Source organism: Amblyomma americanum, chromosome 3 (assembly GCF_052857255.1).
Source record: "Amblyomma americanum isolate KBUSLIRL-KWMA chromosome 3, ASM5285725v1, whole genome shotgun sequence".
Taxonomy (NCBI): Eukaryota; Metazoa; Arthropoda; class Arachnida; order Ixodida; family Ixodidae; genus Amblyomma; species Amblyomma americanum.
In genome coordinates this window covers 71,485,964-71,499,401 of record NC_135499.1, presented here as the reverse complement: position 1 = coordinate 71,499,401, position 13,438 = coordinate 71,485,964, and the positions used below count along the sequence as shown (strand labels likewise).

The following is a 13,438-nucleotide window of genomic DNA, read 5'->3' as shown; positions in this document are numbered from 1 at the left end:
CAAAAATAGCATCACTATGTATCGGTTGTCACTCCAGGCATAACCACTCTTTTCATTTTTATCCGGTTGCTTCCCAGAGTATTTGTCCAATTGTCCATAAATGTTCAAAATGAGATAACTCCAGTTTCAATGTTAACCACCCACTCTGTATTTCCATCTCGTTTAGAGTTTACTTTATGCGCTTAATATCTTGTGCTCTAGAATGGGAGCAAGAAGGGCGCAAACTCTTTGTCAGGCATCCATATGCCTTCTGGTCTACGCCTTAGGCAACTGTACCATACGTTGTCTGAATAAATCTTTCACTCTTTGACATGCAGCCCTCCGCTTTAGTTATGTACATCAGTAGATGTTCTAGATTGCACGAGGCAATTCTGCCTGAGCTAGCTGACAATGTGCATGACCTGTGTATTGTGCTATATTTTGTATTTTCAGTGCACATTTCGAACGGTGAACGACAGGTGCGCAGAGATACGCCTGAAAGAAATCACTTACATTAATAAAGGTCTAAATGTCAAATAAAAACCTATACTGAGCAGTTATCAATGCTAAAAAGCGCCCCAAGAGAGACGTACAGTATACATCCACCTCTGGACAAGTTTCAAGCTTGTGTCTTACCCTTATTATTTAGCAAAAAATATAAATGGGCAGATAGATCTAATGACTGCGATACCTAGAGAAAGAAAGAAAAAGAGTGTATGGATTTGCTCGACTTGTCACGGTTATTTAAACTTCTTCCGCTTGTAGCTCGTGCTGCGGGCGCCACCGGCCCCCAGCCAAAGAAATATTTTCTTCGGCAAGGTGTTTCTCAGGTGCTCCAGAGCACGCGGTACGCTTTCATTTCCGCGGCCAGGTGTTTGAATGCTGCAGCCGTTCGTCGCACCGCTCCAGCGTGCAAAAACCGGGCTTTCTCTCTACAGGCCTACATTGTTCGTGAGCCTTAACTGGGAGAGCATCGGCGGTAAGTTGAGGACGTCATTTCTGAAAACAGTGGCTTTTACAATGCGGAAGCGCCGAGATGCCAGAACATGACAGAACTGTTGTTCCGAACTCGCCACCTTTATTGGTAATTACATCTGCTGTAGACCACACACGAGTCTAATGAGCAGAATGACTGCGAGGGATATCGCTGCCTGCGTTTGGTCTTCAGTGCAGCTAGATATTGTCATAGATTTTTGTAAGTGGCTAAAGATCCAACGCATTTTTTTCTGTGGCTCCATTGTAGGTTGAGATTGAAAATCTTGTTTTGATAAGATAGATGCCGGCGGCGCTGGACTGTGCTATGCATCTTCCCTGTGGCGGTCTTTGTTCGTGTAATGATGATTAAAAATATCTCCGAAAGTGCGTGTTTCCTCTACACATGATGATTCAGCTAAGTAGGTAACAAAGAAACAGCGCGCTTTTCAAGCGTGAACAAGTGCAGGTTTATATAGGCAGGTGACTTGGAGGGGTCAAAATATTTCTGCGCACCTCATTCCTTAATTTTCAAACACCATCTAGAGCGGGCTACTTCTACGCCAAATTCACTACCTTAAATCTGCACAGCAGATTCAACAATGTTGTTCCATTGTTTTCTCTTTTGTCACTTTGTTGTGGTTCTATTTTCTTGTCAACCTAAGAAATCTCCCGCGATTTACGAATGCTCACTTCACTACGCGGTCTGCGCAATCGATGTGAGCACGCTCTATATATGCCAGGTTGAATTGAATGAACTGAGCAATACGAAGCGGGAATACTTCAGCTGGTCACTGGTCATGGCAATGGTTCCACGATGAGCGAGGACCACTCGTTGGTTAGAGTCATGACGGTCAGTGCCGGTGCTGAAACGCCTATATATATATATATATATATATATATATATATATATATATATATATATATATATATATATATATATATATATATATATATATATATATATATATCATCCATCATCCTCTCAAAAGTCGCGGGGGCGTTACAAAGCCCGAAGGGCATCACCGTAAATTCATACAAGCCATCCGGTGTCACAAAGGCGGTTTTGGGGCGATCGGCTTCTTTCATAGGAACTTGCCAGTACCCGGAACGCAAATCAAGAGATGAAAAGAGTTCGGCCCCTTGCAAAGAGTCCAGAGCGTCGTCTATGCGCGGGAGGGGATAGACATCTTTGCGCGTAATCTTATTAAGGCGGCGGTAATCTACACAGAAGCGTATGGAGCCATCCTTCTTTTTGACGAGCACCACAGGCGACGCCCATGGGCTGCTTGAGGGCTGAATGACGCCGCTCTGGAGCATCTTGTCGACTTGGTCTTCAATAGCTTGGCGCTCGGCGACAGACACACGATAGGGACGTTGTCGCAGCGGTGCGTGGTCACCTGTGTCGATGGCATGGGTGACAGTGGAAGTTTGGCCCAAGGAACTTTGATGTGAGTCAAATGATGAGCGAAACTGACACACAAGCGTTGCGCTGGCAAAAACTCTCGAGAACACTGTCACCTCGTCTTCGTCTTTTCAAATCATCCGACGCATCTTCTTCTTTAGCCTTACAATATATATATATATATATATATATATATATATATATATATATATATATATATATATATATATATATATATATATATATATCACCTAGTCCACTCCAAGGAACACAAAACCCCAAAATATGGATGCCAGCCCTGTGGTAAAGGTCGCTGCAAAGTTTGCAAGCACATGCAGACTACGTGTTCCGCAACAAGTACGAGGTCAGTTTTCCAGCATTCAATCAACGGTAACTTTGACTGCGACTCATCAAACATTATTTACCTTCTTGAATGCACTTTGTGTAACCAGCAATACATAGGACAGACAAACACTGCATTCCGCGTTCGATTTAACAATCACCGCGCACACGCCAAGTCTCTCCCAAACCTTCCCCTATCCAAGCATATAAACGCAGAGGACACCCATTTGAAAAACTAAAGGTAACAATTATTCAAGGGGGCTTCAAAAACAGGCCAGAACGTCAACAGCGTGAATCCCATTTTATCCACAAGTTTAATACTATTCAAAGAGGTCTTAACGAAAAGCCTGATACCCTTTCTTTTATTCACGACCTCCAAACAAAATAATACTACACTTCTCGTTAATTGGCTAACTCAGATATACCTTTTATAACTCCTAGTGTATATCCCAGGCAATCATACCCCTCCTTACTTACACTATCCTGCCTCGTGCAGTATTGAAAAGCTTTTGACGTTCTTTCCTTACATTTTCCAGCAATTTGAAATCTTTGCACACAGCTAGCCCAGCCCTCCTCCGCTACAAACAAGTATTCCCGGCGAGGTCGGTTCAACGACCCGCCCAGGGAGAGCGGTGCACCGTTCAGTGGAACCCAGACCCCGTGAGTAAGTTCTTACACATGTGCTCGTTAACGTAGCCCACTCCTTCCTTAACGTTCTAGCCCTCGGCTCACCGGAAATTAGTGAGACCCCCAAAAGGCGCCTGGTTCGTCACTCCCAGTGTCATTTGCGCAGCGGCTCCTCTTTGGCCACGCATCTGCAGCGGCGCCCTTTGTGTTTGTGCATTTTGTTTGTGTGTTTTGTTTGCACGTTTTGCTTTCGTACGCCTGTGGTTGCCGTGCTGCCCATGTCCCCCGCACCGTCTTCCTCTCCCTTTCTCTTGTTTCGCCATCTCCTTTTGTACCCCACCCTTCCTTACTATACTAGTTTTCCCCCCTTTTTTTCTTTTATTTGTATTTTTTTGCTTCCTCCCCCAATATTGTCTCTGTCTGCTCCCCGCACCCCCATCTTTATTTTTTATTTTTTATTTTTTTTTCACTTTTTTGAACTGTTTTTGCTATTTGCGTGTTACACTCCTTTCTCCCTCCTCTTGAGCTCACAAACTTAAAACGTCCATCTGACGCGAGACCACTACAGTCCTCGGTCGAAACGTTGATTAATAAAAGTGTCTTTGTAGAAGTGCCCACTTCTCTTAAATATATATATATATATATATATATATATATATATATATATATATATATATATATATATATATATATATATATATATATATATATATATAGTAGGGCTTAAGTAGATTAATTAAAGTCAAGGCAACGCCTTGACGTGCGGTCATTTTCAAAAATACGCAGCTCACGGCTGCCGCAGAGGGAGAAGCAGCGGGCTGCACTGCACAGCTACTATCTCTTGCGCGGCTAAATCTTTAGAGCGCGTGTCCGCCGGGAGGGAATGCCGACTGACGATCATCTTCGCCCTAACTCTCACGTGGTTGCATATCAAAGTTAATAGATTTCTTGTGTGAGGATCGGCTGCACTACTGATGACTGCAACAATAAGGGAGCACGCTTCACGCTAAAGGGTGGAACAAACAATTTTCGCAGTTTCCATTTTCCATTCTGATGCTCGATTCCATGTTCTGGAACACGCGTAGCCTTGTGCACGATACCTTCTCTACGATTTCGCCTGCTTTGTGTTTTCGTGTACAGTGTAGCATCCGACCGCAAGAGCATGCTGGCGCAGCACTGCCAGGTATTTGCGACCAAACCACCGCTCGCCGCCACCTGTAAAAACGAAAACTACGCATACGGTTTCTGGCATGCACCACCTTGGCGGGATGCAAACCTCTTTGCTGCGGACGGCGTTGACTCTGACGGCGCTACAGCTGAGAAACCAGCTAAGAAGAGCTAAGGCATTGAAAATTTTATTGTATTAGAAGAGTCTTGCTGATGATAAAGAGAACACAAGCACAAAGAGCAGCTAAGGGGTTTTGGTCTGAAACCACAAACGGATGCAGACAGACAGCTCAATCAGCAGACTCGAGCGCGGGCGATCAGCGACAACTTAGAAGCGCACCTGGAGCTTCATTTCCTCGCGTTCCTTTCATTGTGCGCTGCGGATGGCTCCGCGGACGCCGATGACGACGGCACGGAACCTACGAGCGAGCGAATAATTTTTAAGAGCTTTAGCTCTTATCAAATTTCGAGATTTAGTGGAGTCTGCTACGACCCTTGATCACAACGCCATCTGTGGCAGCAACTACTCTTCACGTTTCGAGATTTTGTGAGGTCTCCTACCACCCTTAGTGTTCCTGTATATGCTCCCGCAGGGAGCAGAGTTGCGCGACTGTTTTCCTCGCGCCGCTCTTGACGCCATTCGCTGAGCGGCCGTCACGTGATGCTGCTGACGACGTTTGTTCCATTTTGAAGTGGAGGAGCCGACTTTCCAGGCGCAACGCCGGTTCCTCGCCAGCCTCAGTACCCTCTCGACTGCCATCGTGACCGTACGCGTCCGGTGCGGTCGGCTGCGGTGTGTTCCCGCGTTTTACGTGCGCTCCAGTTGTATATATTTTGATAGTGTGCAGTGACGGCAGCCTCGAACTATGACGGGGTGCAGTGCGCCAAACTGCAAGAACCGTACCGGAAGCGGCAAAGCTTTTTACGCAGTGAACAAGCTTTGCCTAGGCTATTTAACTATTTTATTTGTTAAGAATACCCTTAAGGTTCTACTGACAAGGATGTTAACACTAGAGGAGAGGGGAACAAAAATAGCATGAAATACTTGAAAGCAAAAATGGATATTCAGATAATTATTTTTCCTGGAGTAAAAGCATGGAGCAGTCAAAAACAAAGATATTTCAGAATGCAGTGAAGGTACATATAATTCAAGTAGGTCAAGAGAAAACGCAATAGTGCTTAAAGAAAAAAAGAGCAAATAACAGCACCAGAAAGAGATACACATCACTTTTCGAGATCATTGGAAACACGTATGCCACAATTCAGCTACAGTGACTTAAGGCAAGCTTCTCTAATTTTTGGATATTAAAGATGTACGGCACGTGATGTGTTTGGCTTGAAAAGATGACCATGGCGTAGGAAAAATGCAATGGAGGGCTAGAAGTCAGAGCAACAAATGATACGTATATTTTGTGAAAGATAAGCGCGCGAGTTACCGATATCCGTGCCTTTGGTTGGTTAGATATACTTGCGTGCAAAATGCATTGCTTTAGACCGCTCGCATTCGCATCGTATGCAGCGTGGTTTCACAAGCTTCGTGCAACATCGGCGGTCGCAACCCTATAGAATAATGCATTTCAATGTGGTTCTGCAGGGAGATGCATTACCGGCACTTCTCTTCATCGCACAACTCACGCGGGTTTTTCATTTCCAAGCATTTCTGCCCCATTATTGTCCGTACTGCGAGCTATCGCTGTCATTCCGCGATCTTTCTGTCATGCTGTATGATATTTTCGGCAAATCAGATTATTTTCCGACGTTTTTTTCAACGAAGTATGATGGGCTTAGCATCGATCTCTGAGCGCTGACACAGTAAAAGGAAATAAGCATGCCCGCAATCAAGCGCCGTTTGTAAGCTTTAAAAAAAAGCGAACTGCTCTACAACGCCAGCCCCGTCATGATCCCAGCGCCTGTGCGCTCGAGGAGCTGCTTTCCCGTACAGATTGGAACAAAATGATGGACCTTCGCGCAACTCTGCTCCCTGCGGGAGCATATACAGGAACACTAACCACCCTAAGACCAAAGCGCCATCTGTGGCTGCAACTGGAAAACAGCACATCTCGTATTGAGACTTGTAGCGCCATCAACAATAGCATTGTAGAAACAACCACTAGCCGCGTGCCAAAGATGACGCTACGGTCCAATCTGGTGGATAGAGATGGAACTGTGCGAGTTTGACGTCAGGGGACGAAATGGCGGCATAGTTTCGATTTATCGAATGCAAGACGGCGCCCATTAACATTTATTGTGCCCTCTCATCCATTTCCCCCTCAACCTCACCAAAATATATCCTAAAACAGGTGGGAAAACTATCCCGTTACGATACCGATATACATGTATACATTCGTTCCGCTATTTATACTTCGACTACCAGCGGCACCCATCCGGGTGCAGCTCTCTACCGAATTTGGTAGGCAAATATAACCCTCTAGGTTGTGGTATAGGAATAAAACCACAATGAAATAATAAGTAAACATTTTATAAGTGCAATTACTATTGAAGCGTAACCATATCACACCGCAAGCTGAATTCTAGGCCCACCTTCACCCCCCAAACGAAGCAAATTTCATTTGGGACGTACCTTCAGGGGGTGCAACTCGACACTGGACAGACGTGCATCGTAATTTCTCTGATAGATGGCGCTAGTTTCCACTAGGCGGCGTGTGTGAACGCGTAGCTGCTGGGCTGATTTATCCAAGGCATTGGGGTTTAAGAAATTTCTTGACGTCAATCTTATCTTGACCTACATTGTGTCAGCGACGTGCAGTGCTCGGTAGCGCCCGTGCTCGTCTTGTCTGTATCTCGTCCTGTCCTTTGCGCTAAAAATATGCCTGTAAAATCCGAACACCAACTAGCCCAACAACTCACCCTGTTGAAGTATATTTCTTCTACATCGGGCTCTTCTTTCTATGTGTCTTCAAAGGAATTTCTTGACGTCAATCTTATCTTGACCTACATTGTGTCAGCGACGTGCAGTGCTCGGTAGCGCCCGTGCTCGTCTTGTCTGTATCTCGTCCTGTCCTTTGCGCTAAAAATATGCCGGTAAAATCCGAACACCAACTAGCCCAACAACTCACCCTGTTGAAGTATATTTCTTCTACATCGGGCTCTTCTTTCTATGTGTCTTCAAAGGAATTTCTTGACGTCAATCTTATCTTGACCTACATTGTGTCAGCGACGTGCAGTGCTCGGTAGCGCCCGTGCTCGTCTTGTCTGTATCTCGTCCTGTCCTTTGCGCTAAAAATATGCCTGTAAACTCCGAACACCAACTAGCCCAACAACTCACCCTGTTGAAGTATATTTCTTCTACATCGGGCTCTTCTTTCTATGTGTCTTCAAAGGAATTTCTTGACGTCAATCTTATCTTGACCTACATTGTGTCAGCGACGTGCAGTGCTCGGTAGCGCCCGTGCTCGTCTTGTCTGTATCTCGTCCTGTCCTTTGCGCTAAAAATATGCCCGTAAAGTCCGAACACCAACTAGCCCAACAACTCACCCTGTTGAAGGGAAAGTAGGTTTTAAGCGGGTAGAAGTAACCAAGAGAAGGTTATCGGATTGGTGCCTAAAATCAAAACAAGAGTAAAATTTCACAAGTCATGGCTAGGTGGCTTGAAGCACCGCCCCATTTAAACTGTTAGGTCTCCATCCATCCATCCATCCATACATACATCTATCCGTCCGTCCATCCGTCCGTCCGTCCGTCCGTCCATCCGTCCGTCCATCCGTCCGTCCATCCGTCCGTCCGTCCATCCATCCATCCATCTATCCGAGCATGGTGGCAACCCACCCCGTTTCAAAGGGTCGTACATTTCGTTTCTCGAAACGAGCGGCGCGTTCTTCTTCGCTTTCTTCATCTAGTAAACCAAACAACTAACGCTCGTTCGTTCAGTCTTCCAGATGGTGGCAGCCTTTCTTGCCAAACACACATATTAACAGCAATGAAGCCTTTAATTTCAAGGCTTCGCCTTCCAGGGAATTGAGTCCGCGATGCATGCTCTCGCTCGACGAGTGACCCGCGCACAATAAGCATTAAACATACCGTTTATTTCGGTCCAAACCAGCGCTTCCAAAGGGGGACATCACAGGACATAATGGAGGAGGCAGGCATGCGGTCGAGCCTTTCGTCAGGCCAATGCGATGGATACTAGAAAACGGGTGCTAGCAGCTGAGAGCGCCAGAACCAAAATACTACGGGACCCCAATGAGAAAAAGCAGCAACGATAAGCATTTGAAGCAGTACATTGACCCTATAGCTGCTCCCGTAGCAGCCACTCTATAGCAGAACATCTATTCCAGCTTTGCAGAAACCGCTTCCATCTTCTCTCTTCATCCTGGTAAGGTGTGCCTCCCGCCATCTGTGTACATCCCAATGGCTTGCGCTGGCGCAGAACGCGTGACCGCACCCCAACAACGCCCCAGCCGGAATTTGCCGGCGCACTTCTTTAGCTCTCGCGAGCAACAACTGTTTGCTCATGCGCAGATACACTGCACCCGCACGCACCTAGATGAATGGAAGAGAACGCGTACAGTTTAAATAGCTAAAAAGGGCCGTTGAGCCCCACAGGTTTCACTGTACTGCCTCGTATGGCCAGCTGCTAGGTGGCAGTGGCATTTCAATTAGGCAACGTTAACGAGACGGATGCGAAAGAAAACTCAAGCAATAAAAAAACTTAAAGCCAACTTCGAGCTTTGGAGCTCTCAGGTAATGTACAATGTGGTGCGTTTACTTATGCGCGGGCTCCTTTCTTAGGCGTTGGTGCAAAGACGAAGCAAACCTGCTCACAGCACTGTCCTTATACGCGGCTGAATCTTTAGCTACCATACCCCACCACCGACATTTGCGCGCTCCAGTGCTTTGCGCCGGAGGAAACTTGCAAAAGAGCTAAGATTAAGCACGGGTTCGGTGAGCCTCTGCTTTGTTTTGACGTTTTCGCAAATTGGCTTCGTCATAAGGCGCTGGGTGCATTAAAAAAAGTGGTTGGGTGTGGCATTTGCAATTTGATCGCCTGTATAGAGCGCTGTTGAAGTCAATGTAAAAAAAAGCGAGCAATTTCTAACGTGAAGCAAATGTAAATCAGCGATGAAAAGAAAACAGCTCCTCGCCCCGCCACCCCGCCGAGGCTTGACGCCACGGAGACCACCTCCCCTCCCCCCCCACCCCCCCGCTTCCGCGTTGCTGGCTACAGACCTGGAGCGCCATACCTTGGGATACATTTAGGAAGGAAGGGACTCTCGACAGTGTGTTGATAACAGCGGCCGTGAAAACCTCAACTGCGGGGTTCGTTGTGCGTGCTGCCTACTTGTGTTATAGACGCCGCGAAGCGGCCCTTTTTGCGAGTGATGATGATGATGATGATATTAATTTTTTATGGCGCAAGGGCATCTACGGCCAAAGGTAATAATAATAATAATTGGTTTTTGGGGAAAGGAAATGGCGCAGTATCTGTCTCATATATCGTTGGACACCTGAACCGCGCCGTAAGGGAAGAGATAAGGAAGGGAGTGAAAGAAGAAAGGAAGAAGGAGGTGCCGTAGTGGAGGCCTCCGGAATAATTTCGACCACCTGGGGATCTTTAACGTGCACTGACATCGCACAGCACAGGGGCGCCTTAGCGTTTTGCCTCCATAAAAACGCAGCCGCCGCGGTCGGGTTCGAACCGCGGCGGCTGCGTTTTTATGGAGCACCATGGCAAAAGTGCCATACCTTGGGATACTTTATGGAGCGAAGGGACTCTCTACAGTGAGTTGATAATAGCAGCCGTGAAAACCTACACCGCCGGGTTCGTTCTACGCGCTGCCTACTTGTCTTATAGCCGCCGCGCAGTGTCCCTTTGGGTGAGTGATGATGATGATAGTGAATTTTCAATGCTCATGGGCATCAGCGGCTAAATAGCACCATAGTACAAGGTATTTTTCGTTTGCTCAAGGTGTGGTCAAAGACCCGTTTATCAAGCTTTTCACCCTTATTAAGCCGAGCACCAGGCCAGGGAAAGCTTGTACACATTGGATCACCGGTGGATAACGGGCGTAATAGGGAATCGAACCCCGCACCTCCCGCATGCGTGGCAGATGCTCCTTGTTCGAGTAAATTACATGCGAGACGAAAGGAAAAAATTATAACTTAAGAAAAAAGAAACGCAGCTGCCGTGAAGAATCGCTTGCTCTGGGAATATACCTAATATGAAGTTATTCGCGTAATCTGGAAAGCCAGACAAACCCTGCAGTGTGCTTGAGCTGCAGAGCAGCTGATTGTCGCATAAAAATGATTTGTGGTGCGAACTGTGGAACAGTGCGGGATAGATTGGTCGTCACTTGGCACATTCTGGATGCAAGGCCAGCCGTAGATTCATTGGAAAATACTTTAAAGTACAGCTATACTCCTCTCTGCGGTACTGGATCTGAAAACTTCACAGCTGCGCCTTACTGCTGTTTCCAGACCTGCAATCGCATCCCTGGTTCACTCTGTATCTGTCTTCCTCACGCCGTTATTATAAGAGTTAAATTAAAATTGTGGGCACCTTGCAGAGCCAACTGCGAAGATAAATCCCATGGACACTTGAAGTGGAAAGAATAAAAGAATATTTTCGAAACTTGCTGAAGCAACGCCTTGAGCAAGAATGTGGGTGCTAAGGAATGGCTAGAGGGTTTGGAGGTCGATCGCTCTATGGAAAGTCCATGCAAATAACGGTGCCCGCTGTTGTGGCAACATGGGGCGGCGGCAGCAAAGTTTCTTTCAAGACTGGCGAAGGAGCCAAATCTAGCGGCAGCGCATCGTTCGAGATAGATGATGTCTAATGATCAGACGACACTCAAAGATGCGCAATCTCGAACTTGGCGCTGCCGCAAGACGCCACCCTGCGCGCTGCGGAGCGCAGACGGCACAAAGGTTAAGCGCTCTAGACAGATCTGTGGACGACTGTACGTGCTAGACACCCCCACGTCAACACTGGAGAGAAATGAGGGGAATGGAGAGGTTCCCAGCCTCCATCTATCTCCACGCTTGAAAGCGACGGCTCCTGCTGCGCTGCCTTCCTCTGCACTTCGTATTCCCGACACCTCAAACCGTCGCTCCTCTTCGATTGCCGCACTTTCTCGTCTCTCTTTCGGGCCACACTTTCGCGTGCACCCATACAGCCAGCAGAGGCGACGCTTCGACCTCAACGCACAACACACTCTTCTTCTACTTGAGCACGTCACATCACACCCAGACAGTTGGTTTTTTTGGGGCAGCGAGAAGCTTGGCGCTGGCCATCGCATTTCATAGCACAAAGCACGGTAGCGCGGCAACCGTAAGACAAACACGCAGCAGGCAGAACGAGCGCTGTTCTAGGTTTTCACAGGCGCTGTTATCGAGGGGCCCCCGAGAGTCAAGGTAATCCTTCCTTCGCCCTCCCCAAGCAGCACAGATTATCGACCCAATATTTGAAACGCATTGGCAAAATGGTCACACAGAGAATCAACGCAATGTCAACCATTTCAAATATTCGGCCTTTTGCCGGTGCTGCTTGGGTCTTAATCCTTTGCACAAGCAAGCGGCGGCGGTGTAAGCGCCGCGATAGCAGAGAGGTACCGATCCTGGCACATTAACAGCAGCCTGAAATTTTTTGAACGAGGCTGTAGTATCTACAGTGAGGCCGCGCGATGTTTAAAAAGAATGAATGCCCTAAGCTCGTACCTTGATTGCTGTCTACTGTTAGGCAGCTAATAAGTTGAGACTGAAATTGAATAATTGCTAGAAAAACAATAGCGGCTCTTGGTCGCGATGCGTGGACCAAATTGTAGGGCCTTTGCTGTTATTTTGTATATGACGTTATGCTCGACATACTAACTGCGTAAACCACTTTCTTTCTTTTTCACACGCAGAGAACACTGCAAAATGGCCACAGCGCTCGGAAGAATTTTGTGCCTGACCGTCCAACTGGTAGCTCGTAAGGAAATGTGTTTGAATATTCATACTTGTTGGCTGCGGTTATGTGCCAGGATAACGTGTACGAAAACGCAATGACCATGTTTATTTATTTTTTTGCAGTGAACCTATTCATCCAAACACAGGCGCTCAAGGACGAGCAGTTCCGACCGCGGAATGGTGGCAGCTGTGAGAACGAATCTATATGGAAATTGCTCATTATTCTGTTCTCTAAATTTTTCGGGTTAATTGTGCCGCTTTTCAAGAACATAGCTGCAGGTTGAAAATGCGCCCTGACTGTTGAAAGCAATAAAGGACTCTCAGTCTTTCTCGAACTTTCCAAGCCAATCGTAGCGTCTCATTCCTGTAGTCTGTCTGGCGAAATAGAGGTGTTTTTCTTAACCTGAAAGAGAGACGTCGCTGCGGTCTGTGCAGGTGAATTATGCAGCTAGGCGGACATTATGCGTGTCACGGATGTCGATAATTAGTGGAATCATTGCATAAAATTACCTATTCAACTTCAATATTTTAGTTTTGGAGGGGGCAACACTATACGGCACTGTGTAATTACCAGGTGGGATGAGCTCAATTTCAAAATTTTGGTAATGGGCAATAATTTCAAAATATCGAACGAAAAACTACCTGTTTTAGCGGTTACTGAGTTCGTTTTGCCGTGTGGAATATTTATAAAATGCGGTCACAGCGTGAGATATCGTCGCAGAAATCAACTCACCTTCTTAAACGTCATAAAACACAACAACGGTGTCTGTATTTCTTGCATAAGAAATGAGAATGACGCCATTTTAAAAATACACATCACGAGGGAAATACCACTCAGCGAGCTTTAATATGTTTGACAATGAAAAAAATTAAGAAGAAATGAATTTTGATGCTGATAGACTTCAGTATGCCGTCTTAATTTTTCCTACAAAATCGAAATAAGAGAGTTGATGAGCTAATTTAGATACTAATTGTCTCGTTAGTGACCCAGTTCAGCCGCATAAAGCCTGGCTTTCTGTGTAATCCAGCTGTACGGACAAC

At 46.4% G+C, this 13,438-nt stretch overlaps 1 protein-coding gene and 1 long non-coding RNA gene across 3 annotated transcripts in view; one reads left to right on the top strand and one right to left on the bottom strand.

Moving 5' to 3' along the window:
* The window catches only part of LOC144124659 (uncharacterized), a 105,602-nt gene that overhangs the window by 31,931 nt on the left and 60,233 nt on the right, over positions 1–13,438 (bottom strand). The gene's annotated exons all lie outside the window — the stretch shown is intronic.
* On the top strand, positions 791–12,836 carry LOC144123051 (uncharacterized). 2 transcript variants are annotated; one of them, XR_013312983.1, is made up of 4 exons: positions 791–958; positions 3,235–3,362; positions 12,355–12,419; positions 12,521–12,836. It is a non-coding gene; the product is annotated as an uncharacterized LOC144123051 (long non-coding RNA). The 2 variants fall into 2 exon arrangements; XR_013312982.1 differs by having other exon boundaries at positions 794–958; positions 3,235–3,358; positions 12,521–12,835.